Below are 22,427 nucleotides of genomic sequence, written 5' to 3' on the forward strand. Positions count from 1 at the left end.
GGTATGTGTGCCAATCTAAGAGGCTAAAGATTCCTTGCATTTCTGCTGAATGTTCTCTTCAGCTGTGGATAAGTTGACCTGACTTTGACATTGTATTAAACATTCCAAATAATAAACTCATATGGTGGTAGTAAAAGGAAATAGTGTAAATAAACCTGGAAGGTATTATGCATATCTTTATAAAAGTAAAATGTTAACAAAACTTGTAATTCGACTATATGTCTGTTCAACCGTAATTCACCTCTTTCATATTAAGTGCTCCCAGACTTATTATATATCATTTTATTCAGGAGAAATAGGGTTTTCATTAAACATCAAATATTAATTTCTGCATGACATTTTAATTGTAAATGTCATAATACTGTTTGCTTTTACTGCAATAAAATACACATATTTGTATTCAGCGATGTCTCATGTGTAAAACAGTACTCCCTAAGTACAGCTTTTATGGTGTTTTGAGAAGTTACAGGGTCAAATATAGCATGTTACATTTTTCAGTTTTTTTCACGTTGAAATTTGCCAGATTGGTTACGTTGCCTTTGAGACCGTATGGTAGCCCAGGAATGAGAATTACCCCCATGATGGCATACCAATTGCAATATATACACACACATACATATATACACATACACTGCCTGGCCAAAAAAAAAAGTCACCACCTGGATTTAACTAAGCAAATAGATAAGAGCCTATTATTGGATAGTTACTGCATGGCCGATTATCTTTCAGCTGGCATCAAATTATTAACCCCTTAACACCGCAGCCAAATGTACAAGTTGTGAACGAAACAAAACGTAAACAAAACCTGGCATTTGCGCTATATGTCTGTCCAACCGTAATTCACCTCTTTCATATTAAATGCACCCCCCTTATTATATATCATTTTATTCAGGGGAAACAGGGCTTTCATTTAATATCAAATATTTAGCTATGAAACATAATTTAATATGAAAAAATGGGAGAAAAGATTTTTTTTGATTTTTTTCGTTCTTCATGACATTTTAACTGTCAATGTCATAATACTGTTTGCTTTTACTGCAATAAAATACACATATTTGTATTCAGCAAAGTCTCACGTGTAAAACAGTACCCCCTATGTACAGGTTTTATGGTGTTTTGGGAAGTTACAGGGTCAAATATAGCGTGTTACATTTGAAATTGAAATTCGCCAGATTGGTTACGTTGCCTTTGAGACTGTATAGTAGCCCAGGAAATAAATTTACACCCATAATGGCATACCATTTGCAATAGTAGACGACCCAAGGTATTGCAAATAAGCGATGTCCAGTCTTTTTTAGTAGCCATTTGGTCACAAACACTGGCCAAAGTTAGCGTTTGTATTTGTTTGTGTGTGAAAAATGCAAAAAACGTCAATTTTGGCCAGTGTTTGTGACTAAGTGGCTACTAAAAAAGACTGGACATACCCCATTTGCAATACCTTTGGTTGTCTACTATTGCAAATGGTATGCCATCATAGGGGTAATTTTCATTCTTGGGCTACCATAGGGTCATAAAGGCAACGTAAGCAATCTGGCGAATTTTAATGTGAAAAAAATTAAACACAAGCCTTATATTTGACGCTGTAATTTTTGAAAACACCATAAAACCTGTACATGAGGGGTACTGTTGTACTCAGGAGACTTCGCTGAACACAAATATTTGTGTTTCAAAACAGTAAAAAGTATTGCAGCAATAATATCGTCCCTGTAAGTGCTGTTTGTGCGTGAAAAATGCAAAAAACGTCACTTTTACTGGCGATATCATGGTTGTAATACATTTTACTGTTTTGAAACACTAATATTTGTGTTCAGCGAAGTCTCCCGAGTAAAACAGTACCCCCCATGTACAGGTTTTATGGTGTCTTGGAAAGTTATAGGGTTAAATATAGTGCTAGCAAATTAAATTACCTATACTTTCGGCATGGGTGGTCAGGCAGGTCCCGCTAATTGTAATTAATTAGGATACCTAATTATGTAAAATTATTACATAAATATATGTGTAGAATTAATATATGTATATATATACATATGTGTATATATACGTATATATATATATATATATATATATATTTTTTAATATTTTTATTTATATATAGGTATATATATAGTGATATATACGTATATATTTATGTATATAGATATATATATTATTTCGTTATAAGTGTATTTTGATATAAATATATATATATATTAATATCAGAATACAGTTAGAACGAAATAAAACATCTATATATTTTTTAATATTTTATTTTTAATTATTTTTTTTATTTAATTTTTTTACATATTTACATATTAATTTTTTTATATTATTTATAAATATATATATAACAATAATTATATATATATTTAATCAGTATCAGTCTACGTGTAATTTGATATTAATATATATATATAATTATATATATATTAATATTAAAATACACCTAGACAGTGTATGTGTGTGTATGTATATGTGTATATATATACTTAGATCATATATATAATATATATATATATGATCTAAGTATATAATTTATTTATTTTTACACTGTTTTAAAAAATTTTTATTTGATTTTCAGCCAGCAGGGGGACCAACTGTCATTACAGTTGGTCCCCCTGCTGGCAATGCAGCAGGCAGCTATACCGGCCATGTGATTGTGAGGTCCTCGCAAGGACCTCACTCTCACATGGCCGGGAGGGCTCCTGGAGGGCGGACGTGCCGCGGGGGGCTCCCTGGGAGTCCCCCGAACCGCGATCGCCGGCGTGGGACCGCCAGCGACCGGGTAAGTTACTAAAAACCGGAGGGCGTACTATTACGTCCGGCGGCGTTTAGAGCCGCTTTTAAAAGGACGTAATAGTACGCCCTCCGGTCTTAAGGGGTTAAACCCTAACTGATGCAATGTGTAGCTTCTCATTTCTTAAACAACCACGTCGAAAGACACATACCGTGGTTTTGGAAAAGATGCTAGTCTGTTTGAGAAGGGTCAAATCATTGGCATGCATCAAGCAGAGAAAACATCTAAGGAGATTACAGAAACTACTAAAATTGGGTTAAGAACTGTCCAAAGCATTATTAAAAACTGGAAGGATAGTGGGGAACCATCGTCTTCGAGGAAGAAATGTGGTCGGAAAAAAATCCTGATTGATTGTGATCAGCGATCACTTAAACGTTTGGTGAAATCATATTGTAGAAAAACAACAGTAGGGCTATGTTTAATAGTTAAAGTAAGAGCATTTCCACACGCACAATGCAAAGGAAAGTCATGGGATTGGGACGGAACAGCTGTGTAGCCCTAAGAAAACCACTAATCAGTGGGGCTAATCGGAAAAAAAGGCTTCAATTTGCTAAGGAGCATAAAGATTGGACTCTGGAGCAATGGAAGAAGGTCATGTGGTCTGATGATTAAAGATTAACCCTGTTCCAGAGTGATAGGCGCATCGGGGTAAGAAGAGCGGTAGATGAAGTGATGCACCGATCATGCCTAGTGCCTACTGTACACGCCTGTGGGGTCAATGCTATGATCTGGTCTAGGTTCAACAACATTATGTGCCCAAAGAATTAGGTAAACTGACTACCTGAATGACCAGGTTTTTCCATCAATGGACTTTTCCTTCCCTGATGGCACGGGCATATTCCAAGATGACAATGCCAGGATTCACCAGACCTTTGTTTTTTTTGGTGGCAGTGTATAGAAATATGTATATATATATATATATATATATATATATATATATAAACAAAGTCAGGAGGGCTGCACTCACCTAAACATGCATATATTACAGGGTGCTACTGGGACCAAAATACAAAAATATATACAAACCAGTGCACTTATTAACTAAACAGCGATTTCAAATCCTAAATAGTACTATTTAAAAACACCTCACCTAGGTAGAAAATAATGGGGGTTTGGTTACATTATATGATCATACATTGCATAAGCCTGCCAACTGCATCAAAGTACCCCACTTGACTTGCAGAGAGTCCCAGTAAGGAAGCATTTCCCAAGTAAGTGGATTAATCTCATAAGAGCAAGCATTAGGCTGCTAGAGTAGGACCTGTCAAGAATGGGGTACTTTGATGCAGTTGGCAGGCTTATGCAATGTATGATCATATAATGTAACCAAACCCCCATTATTTTCTACCTAGGTGAGGTGTTTTTAAATAGTACTATTTAGGATTTGAAATCACTGTTTAGTTAATAAGCGAGTGCACTGGTTTGTATATATTTTTGTATTTTGGTCCCAGTAGCACCCTGTAATATATGCATGTTTAGGTGAGTGCAGCCCTCCTGACTTTGTTTATAATTGTGGGGGTCTAGGCCAACCCCTGGGTTTTGCACCCCTCCCTGTCACAGGTGTCTCATTCCAGGATCCTATTTAGCCTTGACTTGCAGAGAGTCCCAGTAAGGAAGCATTTCCCAAGTAAGTGGATTAATCTCATAAGAGCAAGCATTAGGCTGCTAGAGTAGGACCTGTCAAGAATGGGGTACTTTGATGCAGTTGGCAGACTTATACAATGTATGATCATATAATGTAACCAAACCCCCATTATTTTCTACCTAGGTGAGGTGTTTTTAAATAGTACTATTTAGGATTTGAAATCACTGTTTAGTTAATAAGCGAGTGCACTGGTTTGTATATATATATGTGTGTGTATATATATATATATAAACCATAAAAAGTAGGTGCGCAAAATAAATTTATCACTTCAACAATAAAATGTGCAAAGCATGCAAACTTATCTTACAATAAGCTATCGAAACGCAGGTATATCCATATATTCGGAAAACACCATATATCAAGTGACCAGCTATAAAATTGCAGGTCTATACATAAATTAGGAAAACACCATATATTGAGTGATTTGTGCAGAACAATTACACACTGATCAAAAAATAATAGTGAATAGTAATAAATAATACTTGCACAGGTCAGCTCAGATGGTCCAATCTGAAAATATAAACAGACACAGACCTAGTGCAACACTGTTAAAACGAATAGATATAGCTGGAGAGGAATATTTCAAACTCACAATTGTGGAGTGGTTGTAGTACCACTCCAAACTATCTGGCTCTGGGGGGGATCAGTCCCCTGTAATCGTGGGATCCGGTGGGTAGACAACTGGAAGCAATCACTCGGTAACCGGTCCGTTTACAATTAAAATTCCATTTTATTTCCACATAAAAATTATGTATAAAAATAACATAAAAGTTAAAAATAAGTCTTCCTGTCGCTAGTATGAGAGTTCAACAAGTCCAGAGTTGCACTTTCTGCATAAAACGAAAGTAATAGTTCTCTTACTCTGTCTTCGAATTCTCCCAGTCAGTGAAGATACTTCCGGCTTCCGGTTTCCGGTATCACGCAACGCGTTTCGCCCCGCCTCTTGGGGCTTTCTCAAGCGTAAATGTGGGTGGCTCCCAATGTCCTTTAAATAGTCTCTACCCAATTAGCCAGATTGGCATCTTTATAAGTGTCATTACTTGATCCTGTCATATCATACATATAAAGTGCAAATGTGCTTCAGAAAACCAGCATCTAATGTATCCATTAATCCAGTTATAATTAGTTGAAGATACATACATATGCTAGAACAATATCTAAAAAATGTGCAGTAAAAATGTATTAATGCTTTGAAAATTTATATTGCAAATATATATATACCAAATAAAAGCAACAATATTCTTGGAACAAGATCACTTAACATAGTGTCTGAATACATGTTAAATAAATACATCTTGTGGGGGGATTTAAATATATACATAGGTATGGGTGAAATTAGATACAGCCTAAAATATATTCACCAACTAATGTTAAGCTATCACCAATTTCCCAAAACCAAAAGAGAAGGGGATATCTACTAAACACATACCCATCTGAACACCTTATTATCTCTTTATTAGAAACTACATAAATGTTGAACATTAGCCATACTGATCATATGACCAGAATAACCGTCAGAGAGGGTTAAACTCTAGAAAAAAATGGTGGGTTAAGCACTAGAGAAAAATAAAGGAAATTATACTGATAATATGTCCCAAATATATTAATCCTCTGTCCAAAAATAGCTATCAGAGAGGGTTCAACACTAAAGGAAGTTAGAAGGTCAAACGTTAGAGGAAGTTAGGGGGAAAATATATTGATCATATGTCACGAATAACTGCCAAAGAGGGTTAAACACTAGGGGAAATTAGAGGGTTAGGCACTAGAGGAAGTTAAAAAGGTCAAAATCGATATTCAGTCCTGTGGGGAATAATGTATCCATATAGTAGGCCCATTTCATCTCTTCCTGCCCAATTTTCTTGATGAAATCGCCTCCTCTCCAGTCTTTATACACTCTTTTTATCCCTGTAAAAGAAAGGCCTGAAGGATCTTGATTGTGTGTCTCCTTAAAATGATTTGAGACACTGTGACTTGTGACCCCCTTCCGGATGTTGTATATATGTTCACGTATTCTCACATAGAGAGGCCGTGTGGTTCTCCCAATATACTGGAGACCACAGGGACATTCTAAGAGGTATATTACATTAGCACTTCGGCATGTAATATGCTCCCTTATGTCGTATTCCTTTTTGTTTTTAGTTGACCGGAATTTGTGTACTACTTTGTCAGTCCGGCGTGTATCTCTGCACCCCAGGCATGTTCTACATTTGTAAAAACCTTTTAGGTCCCCAAATGCATTATTAGTCATCGGTGGAATTTTTTCTTTTAAAAAACTTCTCACCAATGAAGTCTTGAAACTCGGTGCTCCCCTGAAAGTGATATTTGGTTTCTCAGGTAGTGTATCTCCAAGATCTTTGTCCATTTTCAGGATATGCCATGATTTGTTAATCACTCGTTTTATTGCTTTATGTTCCGAATTAAAATTAAACACCATTAAATCTTTTGGGGGGTCCTTTCTACTGTTTATAGGTTTTTCCAAAACATCCCTCTGCGTTAGCTTTTCCACCTCATGCCATGTCTTGTTTAGAATATCATCAGGATAATCCTTCTCCTTAAACTTATTCAGTAACTCTTTAGCTTGTATCTGGAAGGTGTTGTCCTCTGTACAATTCCGCCTAAGTCTCAACAGTTGCCCTTTCGGGATACCATTGAGCCAGGGTGAATAGTGGCCACTGTTATACGCCACATAACCATTGGCATCCACCTTCTTAAAGAAGGTTTTTGTTTTCAATGTATTATCCGCTACGTAGATATTCAGGTCTAAAAAATCAATGGCTGAGGGACTGATATTATGGGTAAGTTCAATTCCCCAGTCGTTATGGTTAAGAAACCTCAAGTAGTCTAGAAAGGTGTCTTCAGTACCATTCCATATGAGGAACATATCATCTATGTAACGGCGATAGGCAAGCACGTGTGCACCCCAGCCATGGTCACCATAGATGAAACTTTCCTCCCAATGGGCCATGAATAGGTTGGCATAGCTAGGTGCATACGTGCTGCCCATCGCCGTTCCACGTAACTGTAGAAAAAATGAAGAGTCAAACCAAAAATAATTGTTCTGGAGGGACCACCGAATGCATTCCAAGAGAAACTTCACCTGTGAGGGGGGTAAGTCATGATATTTCAACAAAAAGTGTTCTACGGCCGCGCATCCCCTATCATGTGGGATGCAGGTGTACAGTGAAGACACGTCACACGTAATAAGAAGGTATTCTCCCTTCCATACAAAATCCTTCACCATATCGAGTACATCCATAGTGTCCTTCAAATATGATCTGGTGAGAGGTACAATAGATTGTAAAAATGTATCTATATATTTGGAGATGTTGTAGGAAATGGACATAATGCCCGACACTATTGGTCTACCCGGAGGTGTTTCCAGATTTTTGTGGATTTTCGGGAGTATATAAAAGACTGGGGTTCTTGGGGATTTGATGTTTAAAAATTCGTATTCCTTTTTGGAGAGAATCCCTTCCAATTTACCCTTGTCCAAAATTTTCACAAGAGACTTTCTTATATCCCCTAATGGATCTTTCCTCAGTCTCTCATATACTGCCCGGTCCTCTAATTGCCTTTTGCACTCTGCCACATATTTAGTTGTATCCATCACCACCAGACTTCCGCCCTTATCTGCGGGTTTGATGATGATGTGTTCATTTTCTCTAAGACCTTTCAATGCCTGTCTCTCATCATGTGTGAGATTCGGCTCTTGTTGTCTCTTTTGCAACTTCTTTAGATCATGTGAGACCACCCTCTCAAAGGTTTCTATTGCACCTTGTTTTAGATAACTCGGATAGAAGGTGGACCTGTTTTGTAAATTGGAGTGTTTGAACGGGTCTTCCCTCTCAGTCTTATTACATTCTTTATTAGAATTTAGGAAGAATTTTTTTATAGATAGTTTTCTGCCATATTTCAGCACATCAATGTGTGCTGTAAATGGATCAAACTTTCTAGATGGAGCAAACTTCAGTCCCTTATTAAGCACTTTAGTCTCATTATCACTCAACGTGTGAGTGGAGATATTAGTAATGCCAACTGGAATTATCGGTTGTATCTCTTTTCTTTTTTGTTGTTTCCCTCCTCTACATCCTCTAGGCTTGCCGTCCTGGTTCTTTTTGTTGGAAACTCTCTCCTCATCGGTGTTCTGTCTAAAAAATCAGATCCTTCCTCTCTGTTTAGGACTGAATATCGATTTTGATAAGTATTCCTGTTGGAATACGCATAGTTTTGGAAGGTATTTCTATTGGGGGGCATATATTCCCCTCTTTCTTTTTGAGATCTAACATTATCTCTATTTGTCTGATAATTACGCTCGGTATGGCTATTTTTCCTTCCTCGTTTGACAACTTGTACCCAATCCTCTTTCTTTTCTTTCTCATTGGGCTTAAACTCCCTTTCCCTCCACGGGGTTATCTTCGGTTGGGTAGACCTTTCTGTAACAAATTTTACTCGGTCCTGACGTCTATAATAATTCCTCTGTGGGGTTATGTCAGAGCTACTTTTCTCTCTTTGGAAATTTCTGACCCTCCCCTCTTCATAATCCTTCTTATCTCTCTTATATTTCCTATATTTGGTGTCTTTGATTTCCCTTTCTATTTTGTCCAGACTTTTTTTAGTTCTATCTGACAATTCATTAAAATCTTCTGTTCCCACACAAGGTTGCAATTGCTCCTGTATGGAATCAACCTGTTTGTCAAGTTCTGTCAAAGACTCCATTCTGCATGAGATAAGGATATTCATACATTCCATTGAGAAGCGTTCTAATGCCGCATCCCAAATGGCTGCATATTTGGCATTTTCCTTCTCAAAGGTGGGTTTCTTAAAGAAACGAAGGCCCCTAGGGGTAATATTTTCTTTCAGGTATTTTTCCATTGTGGCGATTTCCCATTTGTACTTAGTTTCTTTTATAAGCAATTTCTCCAAATTTTTAAATATAATATCAATATTACTGTCAGTCTGTTCTTTAATTTCTACATGATCGTCCTCCTGATCAAAAACACACGTTTTCTTTCTATAATCAAAAACTGACATGTTTGCAGCCCCTAATTCCAATGTATCAGAATGGAACAATATAGAGTGTAAATAGAATAGGATGGCGCAGAAGTATGGAGAAAACAAATTAAACAAATAAATGCAGCAACCTACAAGGGGATCTGATACAATTCACCAAGTAAGACATAAACCATAAAAAGTAGGTGCGCAAAATAAATTTATCACTTCAACAATAAAATGTGCAAAGCATGCAAACTTATCTTACAATAAGCTATCGAAACGCAGGTATATCCATATATTCGGAAAACACCATATATCAAGTGACCAGCTATAAAATTGCAGGTCTATACATAAATTAGGAAAACACCATATATTGAGTGATTTGTGCAGAACAATTACACACTGATCAAAAAATAATAGTGAATAGTAATAAATAATACTTGCACAGGTCAGCTCAGATGGTCCAATCTGAAAATATAAACAGACACAGACCTAGTGCAACACTGTTAAAACGAATAGATATAGCTGGAGAGGAATATTTATTTTGCGCACCTACTTTTTATGGTTTATGTCTTACTTGGTGAATTGTATCAGATCCCCTTGTAGGTTGCTGCATTTATTTGTTTAATTTGTTTTCTCCATACTTCTGCGCCATCCTATTCTATTTACACTCTATATTGTTCCATTCTGATACATTGGAATTAGGGGCTGCAAACATGTCAGTTTTTGATTATAGAAAGAAAACGTGTGTTTTTGATCAGGAGGACGATCATGTAGAAATTAAAGAACAGACTGACAGTAATATTGATATTATATTTAAAAATTTGGAGAAATTGCTTATAAAAGAAACTAAGTACAAATGGGAAATCGCCACAATGGAAAAATACCTGAAAGAAAATATTACCCCTAGGGGCCTTCGTTTCTTTAAGAAACCCACCTTTGAGAAGGAAAATGCCAAATATGCAGCCATTTGGGATGCGGCATTAGAACGCTTCTCAATGGAATGTATGAATATCCTTATCTCATGCAGAATGGAGTCTTTGACAGAACTTGACAAACAGGTTGATTCCATACAGGAGCAATTGCAACCTTGTGTGGGAACAGAAGATTTTAATGAATTGTCAGATAGAACTAAAAAAAGTCTGGACAAAATAGAAAGGGAAATCAAAGACACCAAATATAGGAAATATAAGAGAGATAAGAAGGATTATGAAGAGGGGAGGGTCAGAAATTTCCAAAGAGAGAAAAGTAGCTCTGACATAACCCCACAGAGGAATTATTATAGACGTCAGGACCGAGTAAAATTTGTTACAGAAAGGTCTACCCAACCAAAGATAACCCCGTGGAGGGAAAGGGAGTTTAAGCCCAATGAGAAAGAAAAGAAAGAGGATTGGGTACAAGTTGTCAAACGAGGAAGGAAAAATAGCCATACCGAGCGTAATTATCAGACAAATAGAGATAATGTTAGATCTCAAAAAGAAAGAGGGGAATATATGCCCCCCAATAGAAATACCTTCCAAAACTATGCGTATTCCAACAGGAATACTTATCAAAATCGATATTCAGTCCTAAACAGAGAGGAAGGATCTGATTTTTTAGACAGAACACCGATGAGGAGAGAGTTTCCAACAAAAAGAACCAGGACGGCAAGCCTAGAGGATGTAGAGGAGGGAAACAACAAAAAAGAAAAGAGATACAACCGATAATTCCAGTTGGCATTACTAATATCTCCACTCACACGTTGAGTGATAATGAGACTAAAGTGCTTAATAAGGGACTGAAGTTTGCTCCATCTAGAAAGTTTGATCCATTTACAGCACACATTGATGTGCTGAAATATGGCAGAAAACTATCTATAAAAAAATTCTTCCTAAATTCTAATAAAGAATGTAATAAGACTGAGAGGGAAGACCCGTTCAAACACTCCAATTTACAAAACAGGTCCACCTTCTATCCGAGTTATCTAAAACAAGGTGCAATAGAAACCTTTGAGAGGGTGGTCTCACATGATCTAAAGAAGTTGCAAAAGAGACAACAAGAGCCGAATCTCACACATGATGAGAGACAGGCATTGAAAGGTCTTAGAGAAAATGAACACATCATCATCAAACCCGCAGATAAGGGCGGAAGTCTGGTGGTGATGGATACAACTAAATATGTGGCAGAGTGCAAAAGGCAATTAGAGGACCGGGCAGTATATGAGAGACTGAGGAAAGATCCATTAGGGGATATAAGAAAGTCTCTTGTGAAAATTTTGGACAAGGGTAAATTGGAAGGGATTCTCTCCAAAAAGGAATACGAATTTTTAAACATCAAATCCCCAAGAACCCCAGTCTTTTATATACTCCCGAAAATCCACAAAAATCTGGAAACACCTCCGGGTAGACCAATAGTGTCGGGCATTATGTCCATTTCCTACAACATCTCCAAATATATAGATACATTTTTACAATCTATTGTACCTCTCACCAGATCATATTTGAAGGACACTATGGATGTACTCGATATGGTGAAGGATTTTGTATGGAAGGGAGAATACCTTCTTATTACGTGTGACGTGTCTTCACTGTACACCTGCATCCCACATGATAGGGGATGCGCGGCCGTAGAACACTTTTTGTTGAAATATCATGACTTACCCCCCTCACAGGTGAAGTTTCTCTTGGAATGCATTCGGTGGTCCCTCCAGAACAATTATTTTTGGTTTGACTCTTCATTTTTTCTACAGTTACGTGGAACGGCGATGGGCAGCACGTATGCACCTAGCTATGCCAACCTATTCATGGCCCATTGGGAGGAAAGTTTCATCTATGGTGACCATGGCTGGGGTGCACACGTGCTTGCCTATCGCCGTTACATAGATGATATGTTCCTCATATGGAATGGTACTGAAGACACCTTTCTAGACTACTTGAGGTTTCTTAACCATAACGACTGGGGAATTGAACTTACCCATAATATCAGTCCCTCAGCCATTGATTTTTTAGACCTGAATATCTACGTAGCGGATAATACATTGAAAACAAAAACCTTCTTTAAGAAGGTGGATGCCAATGGTTATGTGGCGTATAACAGTGGCCACTATTCACCCTGGCTCAATGGTATCCCGAAAGGGCAACTGTTGAGACTTAGGCGGAATTGTACAGAGGACAACACCTTCCAGATACAAGCTAAAGAGTTACTGAATAAGTTTAAGGAGAAGGATTATCCTGATGATATTCTAAACAAGACATGGCATGAGGTGGAAAAGCTAACGCAGAGGGATGTTTTGGAAAAACCTATAAACAGTAGAAAGGACCCCCCAAAAGATTTAATGGTGTTTAATTTTAATTCGGAACATAAAGCAATAAAACGAGTGATTAACAAATCATGGCATATCCTGAAAATGGACAAAGATCTTGGAGATACACTACCTGAGAAACCAAATATCACTTTCAGGGGAGCACCGAGTTTCAAGACTTCATTGGTGAGAAGTTTTTTAAAAGAAAAAATTCCACCGATGACTAATAATGCATTTGGGGACCTAAAAGGTTTTTACAAATGTAGAACATGCCTGGGGTGCAGAGATACACGCCGGACTGACAAAGTAGTACACAAATTCCGGTCAACTAAAAACAAAAAGGAATACGACATAAGGGAGCATATTACATGCCGAAGTGCTAATGTAATATACCTCTTAGAATGTCCCTGTGGTCTCCAGTATATTGGGAGAACCACACGGCCTCTCTATGTGAGAATACGTGAACATATATACAACATCCGGAAGGGGGTCACAAGTCACAGTGTCTCAAATCATTTTAAGGAGACACACAATCAAGATCCTTCAGGCCTTTCTTTTACAGGGATAAAAAGAGTGTATAAAGACTGGAGAGGAGGCGATTTCATCAAGAAAATTGGGCAGGAAGAGATGAAATGGGCCTACTATATGGATACATTATTCCCCACAGGACTGAATATCGATTTTGACCTTTTTAACTTCCTCTAGTGCCTAACCCTCTAATTTCCCCTAGTGTTTAACCCTCTTTGGCAGTTATTCGTGACATATGATCAATATATTTTCCCCCTAACTTCCTCTAACGTTTGACCTTCTAACTTCCTTTAGTGTTGAACCCTCTCTGATAGCTATTTTTGGACAGAGGATTAATATATTTGGGACATATTATCAGTATAATTTCCTTTATTTTTCTCTAGTGCTTAACCCACCATTTTTTTCTAGAGTTTAACCCTCTCTGACGGTTATTCTGGTCATATGATCAGTATGGCTAATGTTCAACATTTATGTAGTTTCTAATAAAGAGATAATAAGGTGTTCAGATGGGTATGTGTTTAGTAGATATCCCCTTCTCTTTTGGTTTTGGGAAATTGGTGATAGCTTAACATTAGTTGGTGAATATATTTTAGGCTGTATCTAATTTCACCCATACCTATGTATATATTTAAATCCCCCCACAAGATGTATTTATTTAACATGTATTCAGACACTATGTTAAGTGATCTTGTTCCAAGAATATTGTTGCTTTTATTTGGTATATATATATTTGCAATATAAATTTTCAAAGCATTAATACATTTTTACTGCACATTTTTTAGATATTGTTCTAGCATATGTATGTATCTTCAACTAATTATAACTGGATTAATGGATACATTAGATGCTGGTTTTCTGAAGCACATTTGCACTTTATATGTATGATATGACAGGATCAAGTAATGACACTTATAAAGATGCCAATCTGGCTAATTGGGTAGAGACTATTTAAAGGACATTGGGAGCCACCCACATTTACGCTTGAGAAAGCCCCAAGAGGCGGGGCGAAACGCGTTGCGTGATACCGGAAACCGGAAGCCGGAAGTATCTTCACTGACTGGGAGAATTCGAAGACAGAGTAAGAGAACTATTACTTTCGTTTTATGCAGAAAGTGCAACTCTGGACTTGTTGAACTCTCATACTAGCGACAGGAAGACTTATTTTTAACTTTTATGTTATTTTTATACATAATTTTTATGTGGAAATAAAATGGAATTTTAATTGTAAACGGACCGGTTACCGAGTGATTGCTTCCAGTTGTCTACCCACCGGATCCCACGATTACAGGGGACTGATCCCCCCCAGAGCCAGATAGTTTGGAGTGGTACTACAACCACTCCACAATTGTGAGTTTGAAATATTCCTCTCCAGCTATATCTATTCGTTTTAACAGTGTTGCACTAGGTCTGTGTCTGTTTATATTTTCAGATTGGACCATCTGAGCTGACCTGTGCAAGTATTATTTATTACTATTCACTATTATTTTTTGATCAGTGTGTAATTGTTCTGCACAAATCACTCAATATATGGTGTTTTCCTAATTTATGTATAGACCTGCAATTTTATAGCTGGTCACTTGATATATGGTGTTTTCCGAATATATGGATATACCTGCGTTTCGATAGCTTATTGTAAGATAAGTTTGCATGCTTTGCACATTTTATTGTTGAAGTGATAAATTTATTTTGCGCACCTACTTTTTATGGTTTATGTCTTACTTGGTGAATTGTATCAGATCCCCTTGTAGGTTGCTGCATTTATTTGTTTAATTTGTTTTCTCCATACTTCTGCGCCATCCTATTCTATTTACACTCTATATATATATATATATATATATATATATATTCCGGATTAACAGTTCATAGACCTGGCAAGTTATGGCAGTGCCCATAGGCATACAATAATTTGACTGATGAAAGCATTGTATCCAAAATCTGTCAATAACATCAATCTGTGTCATGTGATCGGGGAGTTTGGCTGCTGAGGGACTGCATGGGTTGTAAGGCAGTCTCTCCAATCATAACAGACGAGGATGGCGAGTATGGGGGCAAGAGGAAGGGCTCGATCGTTTGGGAGTGCTATGCCGCCCTATCGGCGTTAAAGCCCTCCTTTTGTAGGAAGGCATAACACGCTCCAACGTCGTGAAGGAGTTAAGCTGACTGTTTGTTTTGGTTTGTTTTTCTTAGCTAGAGCAGCATAAATAGAAACCAAAGTGACTTAACTCCTAAATGGCAAAAAAAAATGTATTCCACACTGGTCATTTGCAGCCTAAACATATACATAATAGACAGGATACCACACCTTTACAAAATACCACTTTTGTACTACAAAATGCTTTGGGCAGAGTTAAAACATGTAGCAGAAAGAGTGTATTCACTAAAGTAAGCACCACTGATGTCAATAATTTTTCCTTTAACAAAAAAATAAAATAAAAAAACACAAACGCCATTTCATCAATTCAACCAAATTTTACCACATGACAGGAGGCTTCATATTTGCATATCTTTCTTTACTGAAAACTCCAGCAGCATAGAAACAGTAACAACCAATGAGAAAAAAGATATGCTGCCCATAAAAGGGTCTGTCTATGACATCATTTCCTCTTTCTTTGCTGCTCCAGCCATCAACAGGTCAGAGTATTTTTCTCCTACTACTTCATTACGTTTAATCTGATTGATAATCATTAATGTGTACTTGTTTATGTTAGCTTCTATCACACATTATTACCCTGACTACTTGTACCCGTTTTTTCCCCTCTCTGTTTGCAACTGTCCCTGTTTTATTTGAAGTCTTTCCCTCTCTGCGGTCCGCGGGCGGCGCGGCCTTTCTCTGTGCCTCGCCCGCCGCGCGGACCTGTTTTCACTGTCTTACAGGGGCTCGTGGGGACGGGTGGAGGGTAGCCGGGGTTCTGCAGTATTTCATGGATCTCGCGGCATCGCGAGATCCGCGGCGGCCGTCTCTCACCTAAACGGCGGTCCGGTACTCACCCGACCGCTGCCACTATCGGGGTTTGCCCTCAGGGGTGCTCTCCCCGCCTTCTCCCCTAGCCTCCTTCGTTCAGGCAGGGGAGGATCACTCTCTACTACCCTAGAGGGTAGAAGATTTTCTACAGTGTTTTTTCCTGTGTATCTGCCTCCATAGGCAAGAATAAATGCATGCAATGATACATATATGTATTTGAAGGCTCATTGTATACAGCTCACATAGTCCTTGCACTGACAGGACAAAACAATTTAAAGTGACATATACCTATATTTACATCCCTCAAGGGATTTTGCTGGAATTTCCTTACCCGTTCAGGGTAATTTTCATATACTTACCCTGCATAGGGTCATATTCATTACTGCACCTAAGGGTGAAATTTATGTGGGTGTCCTCTGGGTATTTTTGCATGGCACACCACCTGGGGTGACCCCCCAGATACGCATGCAGGGCGCTACAGACCACCTTGTTTTGGTTGATGTGGGTGTCCTCTGGTTTCCACGGCACACCACCCGGGGTGAAACCCCGAGCGTATGCACAAGGGCCTCACTACTATTTACAGCCCTACCTGATTATATTACGTGCATCGAGCCTTCTATACATATACCCCTACACCGGGTTACTCCGGTTGTGGCGGGAGCTGATATATAAAAAATTTTTGCCAATTCGTTAAACCTCCACGAATTTCCATTGAAACTCGCTCTCATCCCACAGGTCACAGATACCTCGGATCATGGAGGATACCCAAAATAACCCAGACTTTCAGGCCATGATCAATGCCGCCGTGGCGGCTTCTGTAGAAAAGGCCCTCTTGCGAGCCCTCCCCCACAATCAAGGCGACACTAGTCCGCCGGAACGCACGGATGCCTCGGGCTCCGAAGTGCCCAAGACCAAAAGGCACAGAAAGGCTTCAAGCCCCCCCTCCGCCAAAGCGAGGGGCAAGATACCCGTCAAGCGGGTGAAGAGCGCGGACCGACAACCCGCACCCTTCGCACCCCTGTCCTCGGACGAAGACGAGACCTATGGCCCACACCCCCTGAATGTGGTGGACGAGTGGCAAAGGGACGGCTCACCCTCAGACGACGAGGAGTGGCAAGACCTACCACCCACTTCTTCCACTTACGTCAAGGAGACCTTCCTAGCCAAGGATGATGACGACGACCGCCCCACCGGGCCGCCCGGTGATGGGGTCTTTATGGATGACCAGGGGATACTGTTATTTGACCCGCGTACCATCCGACACCCTCGGTCCTCGGAATGGACACTGCCGGAACACCTGGCAAAATTCATTCATTACTGGCTGCGCAAGCCACTGGAAAAGGAGGTACGGACGCGCCTCCGGGCCGAATGCCCTAGGCCGCTGATCCCCGACAAAGTGGCACTGACGCCAGAATTTGATGACACTATGGTAGTGTTTATGTCACGTTCGGGCAGAGACCCGCGCAAAGGGGTGGAAAAGGGCATGAAGGCGGCACAAGACAAGGTGCTAGATCTGCTAGGCCCCATAGCCAAGATGCTGTATCTCGCTGACCTGGCCCTCAACCAGGACTCGCAGCTAGACCCTCATGCCATACGCGAGTGGGCCCAACGCGCAATTTGCCTACTGGGCAACGCTAATGCTGCACTGTGCGTTGAGAGACGCCGATCGGCGCTGATCAAGATCGACAGCAAGCTCCTGGAACTAGGAGCCAAGGAATTCGGACCGAAGGCCCAGGGCCTACTATTTGGTGACGCCTTCATCTCCGAACTGAAACGACATGTGAACTTGTTCGCAACCTTAAATAAGGCCCAGACCTCCCTCAGGCAGGTGTTCCACACTCCTCCCACAAGAGGTGTTTTTGGAAGGGCTGGCCGACAGCGGAACCGTGCCGCCAGCCGATTTTGGTCCTCAGGTTCCAGGTCGCTTCCGCAGACGTCGACCTTCTTCCCGTCCTCCTCACAAAGGCCCTCTACGTTCCGAGGTGCAGGGAGGACCAGAGGCTTCAGGGGCCGCGGCCGCGGCCGCTTCAATAATGGTGAGTCCAACTGTACAAACCAGTGTCCCAAAGTTTATTGCAGGCAACCTGTCTTCTTTTTTCCAGAACTGGGAACAGATTACCAGAGACACCTGGGTTCTCCAAACGGTGCGCGGCTTCGTAATAGACTTTGCCGCGCAACCCGTTCAAACCACTCCCCCCCCCCCGATCCACATGTCACTAGAGCAAAGCAGACTGGTGGACGAAGAGATTCACACGCTCTTCGAGAAGGGCGCAATTCAATACGCGCCAGACGGGGGAGGCTTTATAAGCAATATTTTCCTGGTCAAGAAAAAGACAGGCGAGTATCGACCGGTTATCAACCTCCGACAACTGAACGCCTTTGTGGTCTACAGACACTTCAAGATGGAGGGTATCCATCTTCTACAAGACCTTCTCGTCAAGAACGACTGGTTTACACGCCTGGACCTCAAGGACGCGTATCTCACGGTTCCCGTGGACAGAGATTACCGTCAATTTCTCCGCTTCAGATGGAGAGGACGGGTATGCCAGTTCACTTGCCTGCCGTTCGGCCTCAGCTCGGCTCCGTGGTGCTTCACGAAGCTGTTGAGACCGGTGATGGCTCGCATCCGTACGAAGGGCATACGCTGTCTCGTATACTTGGACGATTTGCTGATCTTCTGCGAATCCGCGTCCAGGCTACGATCACAGACGAGATTTGTAGTTCACTTACTGGAATCCCTGGGATTCGTGGTGAACAGACAAAAGTCGTCTCTCTCTCCATCCCAGTCGGTACAGTTCCTGGGTTTCGACATCGATTCGAGGGAATGCGTACTACGCCTTCCCTCGAAAAAGATTACCTCTATAAGAAAAGAAATCAGGCGAGTCTTGAGGATGGACTCAATACCGCTCAGGATGCTCGCTCGGATTGTAGGACTCCTGTCCTCATCCATTCAGGCGATATTCCCGGGCCCTCTACATTACAGGGCCATGCAACGGCTGAAAGCGGGATACCTGCGCACCGGACATTCCTACGACCATTGGATCCCACTCACTCGGGAGGTGAGATCAGAGCTGAGATGGTGGTTACTACACATACAAGCCTGGAACGGCAAGGCGATCTTCGGCCCCTCCCCGGACTTCGTCGTGGAATCGGACGCCAGTTTATGGGGATGGGGCGCCCACTGCTCAGAGGCCTCCACGGGGGGCCCATGGCAGGAAGAGGAGACCGATCTCCACATCAATTGCCTGGAGTTGATTGCGGGCTCCTTCGCATTACGCAGCCTGGCCAAGGACAAATCGAACTGCTGCATCCTACTCCGCATGGACAACATCTCAGCGGTGCAATACATCAACCGCCTGGGCGGAGCGAGGTCCAAAGACCTGACCGAAGCCACGAAGGACATCTACAGCTTCTGCATACGGAAGAACATCACGTTACAGGCGGAATATCTCCCAGGGGTCTCCAACCTGACGGCGGATTGGTTCTCCCGACACTGGAGAGACACCAGCGATTGGACACTCAACAGGGAGGTATTTCAGGCAATACGACACCAGATGGGCCCGCTATCAATAGACTTGTTCGCCTCAAGGACCAACCACCAGCTACGGAGATACTACAGCTGGCTTCCGGACCCGATGGGCGAAGCAGCGGATGCTTTTCTTCAAGACTGGCCCCCTCACGGGGCCTACGCCTTCCCTCCATTTTCAATGATCCCACGGGTTCTACGGTACTTACGCACCCACAGGATATCGCTCCTCCTCATAGCACCTCTCTGGCAGAGTCAACCGTGGTTTCCGGATCTCCTGGAGATGTCCCACGACAACCCTGTCCTACTTCCTACCTTTCCACTCCTCCTGTCGGGACCGCGAGGGGAACCTCACCCCCTCGTCCTGGAAGGACGTCTGGAACTGGTGGCCTGGACGATTTCAGGGGCTCCTGGTCGGTCCACGGCCTATCGCAATCTACTAAAGATCTCCTATGGGACTCATGGGCCCCGGGCACCAGGAGATGTTACATCTCCGCCTGGTCAGCCTGGAGTGATTGGTGCATGGAAAGGGATTCCGATCCCTTTACTGCCCCTGTCCCATTAATACTCAATTACCTTGCTCATCTTTTCTCGACGGGTCGATCATATAGATCCCTCAACGTGATCAGATCGGCCATTTCAGCGGCGCACGTCCCAGTACAAGGCAGACCGGTGGGTCAGGACCCGCTGGTATGTCGCCTACTGCGGGGCGCCAGACTGACGAGACCACCTGCACCCAAATATGCCAATCTCTGGCAAGTGAGTGGAGTGCTGGATTTCCTTCGGGGTTGGCCAGACAACCCAGCGCTATCGCTGAAACAACTCTCAGCCAAATTGGCCTTACTGTTATGCCTCGTCTCTTTCCGACGGGTGTCTGACATTAGAGCTTTTGACGTGGACGGTTTCTCTCTCACTCCTGAGGGAGTCACTTTTTCCATCGCAAGACGGACTAAATCAGATTCGTCCTCTGTGTCTTACCCTTACTTCGAATCGGACTCCAAGCTGTGCGTTGTCAAGACACTTAGGAGATACGTAGAAATCACAGCCGCCCTCCGACGCTCCTTGTCGGGCCAGCTGCTGATCTCCTACGTGACGCCTCACGGCCCAGTGTCTGCGACAACCTTGGCCAGATGGGTTCGATGGTTACTTCAGTTGGCAGGAATCGAATCTAGCTTTGGAGCGCACTCGGTCAGAGGGGCGGCAGCGTCCCAAGCGTTCTTGGCAGGCGCCTCCCTAGCCGACATTATGCGGTGTGCGGACTGGTCTAGGGGAAAGTACGTTTCATACTTTCTATTTCCGCCAAATTTCACATGCCTCCTTCACACTAGTTCGACCTAAGCTTTAAAAATGCAAATATGAAGCCTCCTGTCATGTGGTAAAATTGAAGATTATATTAGCTTTAGTGTACTAATAATCTTAATTTTAGTAATGACAGGAGGCGAATATTTCCCGCCCTAGGGTTTGTTTTTCCCCCCCTCAGATTATTTAGTTTCTCAGGATTGAGTCCTAGTGCTCAGGTAAGCATGCAGGTTCTTGTTGTATATGTTAGCATATGACTTACTTTGTTGGTATTATGCATGAAGTATAAGTAAATTATCAGTTTTTCATTTGACTTGATTGTATTGCTTTTCACGTTTCTGATTTTGATGTTCTATGTTTAGTATAAGACTACACATCTTACTATAGGTTACCGTTCAGTTATCAATGGTTATGATATGCGGACACGCTGCCACGCCAGAAACCTTTCACCTTTTTCTTTTTCTTTCAGCGTGAATATCCACTTTATGGGACGAAGTATCATCTTCCACTCCGTCACATCTTGGACCTACCAAAGTTCATCTTCGCTATATGTTGTTGAATTATTAATCTTATTTTGATGTTTTATGTATTGACTGTTACCTTTTCGCCTCAAAGAAAGAGGAAATGATGTCATAGACAGACCCTTTTATGGGCAGCATATCTTTTTTCTCATTGGTTGTTACTGTTTCTATGCTGCTGGAGTTTTCAGTAAAGAAAGATATGCAAATATTCGCCTCCTGTCATTACTAAAATTAAGATTATTAGTACACTAAAGCTAATATAATCTTCAATTTTTATATATAAAAAGCTGCTGAAATCAATGTTTACTAATTTACTAAGTAGACAGGTCTAAAAGTTAACTTGTCACTATATGTCTGGATGGCCTTAACACACTCACTACAAGGAAAATCTATACTTGTCAGAGCCTAATTTTCCCTCATTAATGACAAAGTGCAGAGTTATTTTAAGCAGATGTGAATCCCTGGTGGTCGCAGTGCTGAGAGTGAACTCTAGCCCGTAGCTCCAGGGCTAGAGTTCACCCTCGTGAGAGCTGGAGCGTTGCCGTGGAAACTGCGGCAACGCTCTGTGCTCACGCGAGAAGGACCCAGGGGGCTGATAGAGCTCCCCGGGTCCTCTCTTCCTCCCTCCCCTGCCGGCTGCCCGCACGGTGCCTGCGGAACGGGGAGGGAGATCGGCTGGCAGGGAAAAGCCTCGTGTGGGGGGGGGGGGGGAATTGCCTCGTTGCCCCCCCCCCCATCCACCAGTGATATATACAGCCCCTATGTGCTGTGTGTGTCTCTTTATCTCCAACCCTCTGTGTGCCTTTTTGTCTCCCCCAGTCACTCTGTATGTTTCTTTCTCCCCCTCACTGCTCCACTGTGTCAATGTCTCCCCTCTCCTTCCCAGTCTCTCTCTCCCCCC

At 41.5% G+C, this 22,427-nt stretch overlaps 1 protein-coding gene across 1 annotated transcript in view; it reads right to left on the minus strand.

Annotated features, from left to right (window-relative positions):
• Positions 1-22,427, minus strand: part of USP54 (ubiquitin specific peptidase 54) — a 205,615-nt gene that overhangs the window by 130,593 nt on the left and 52,595 nt on the right. The gene's annotated exons all lie outside the window — the stretch shown is intronic.

The sequence above is a fragment of the Pelobates fuscus genome, chromosome 10, assembly GCF_036172605.1.
Source record: "Pelobates fuscus isolate aPelFus1 chromosome 10, aPelFus1.pri, whole genome shotgun sequence".
Taxonomy (NCBI): domain Eukaryota; kingdom Metazoa; phylum Chordata; class Amphibia; order Anura; family Pelobatidae; genus Pelobates; species Pelobates fuscus.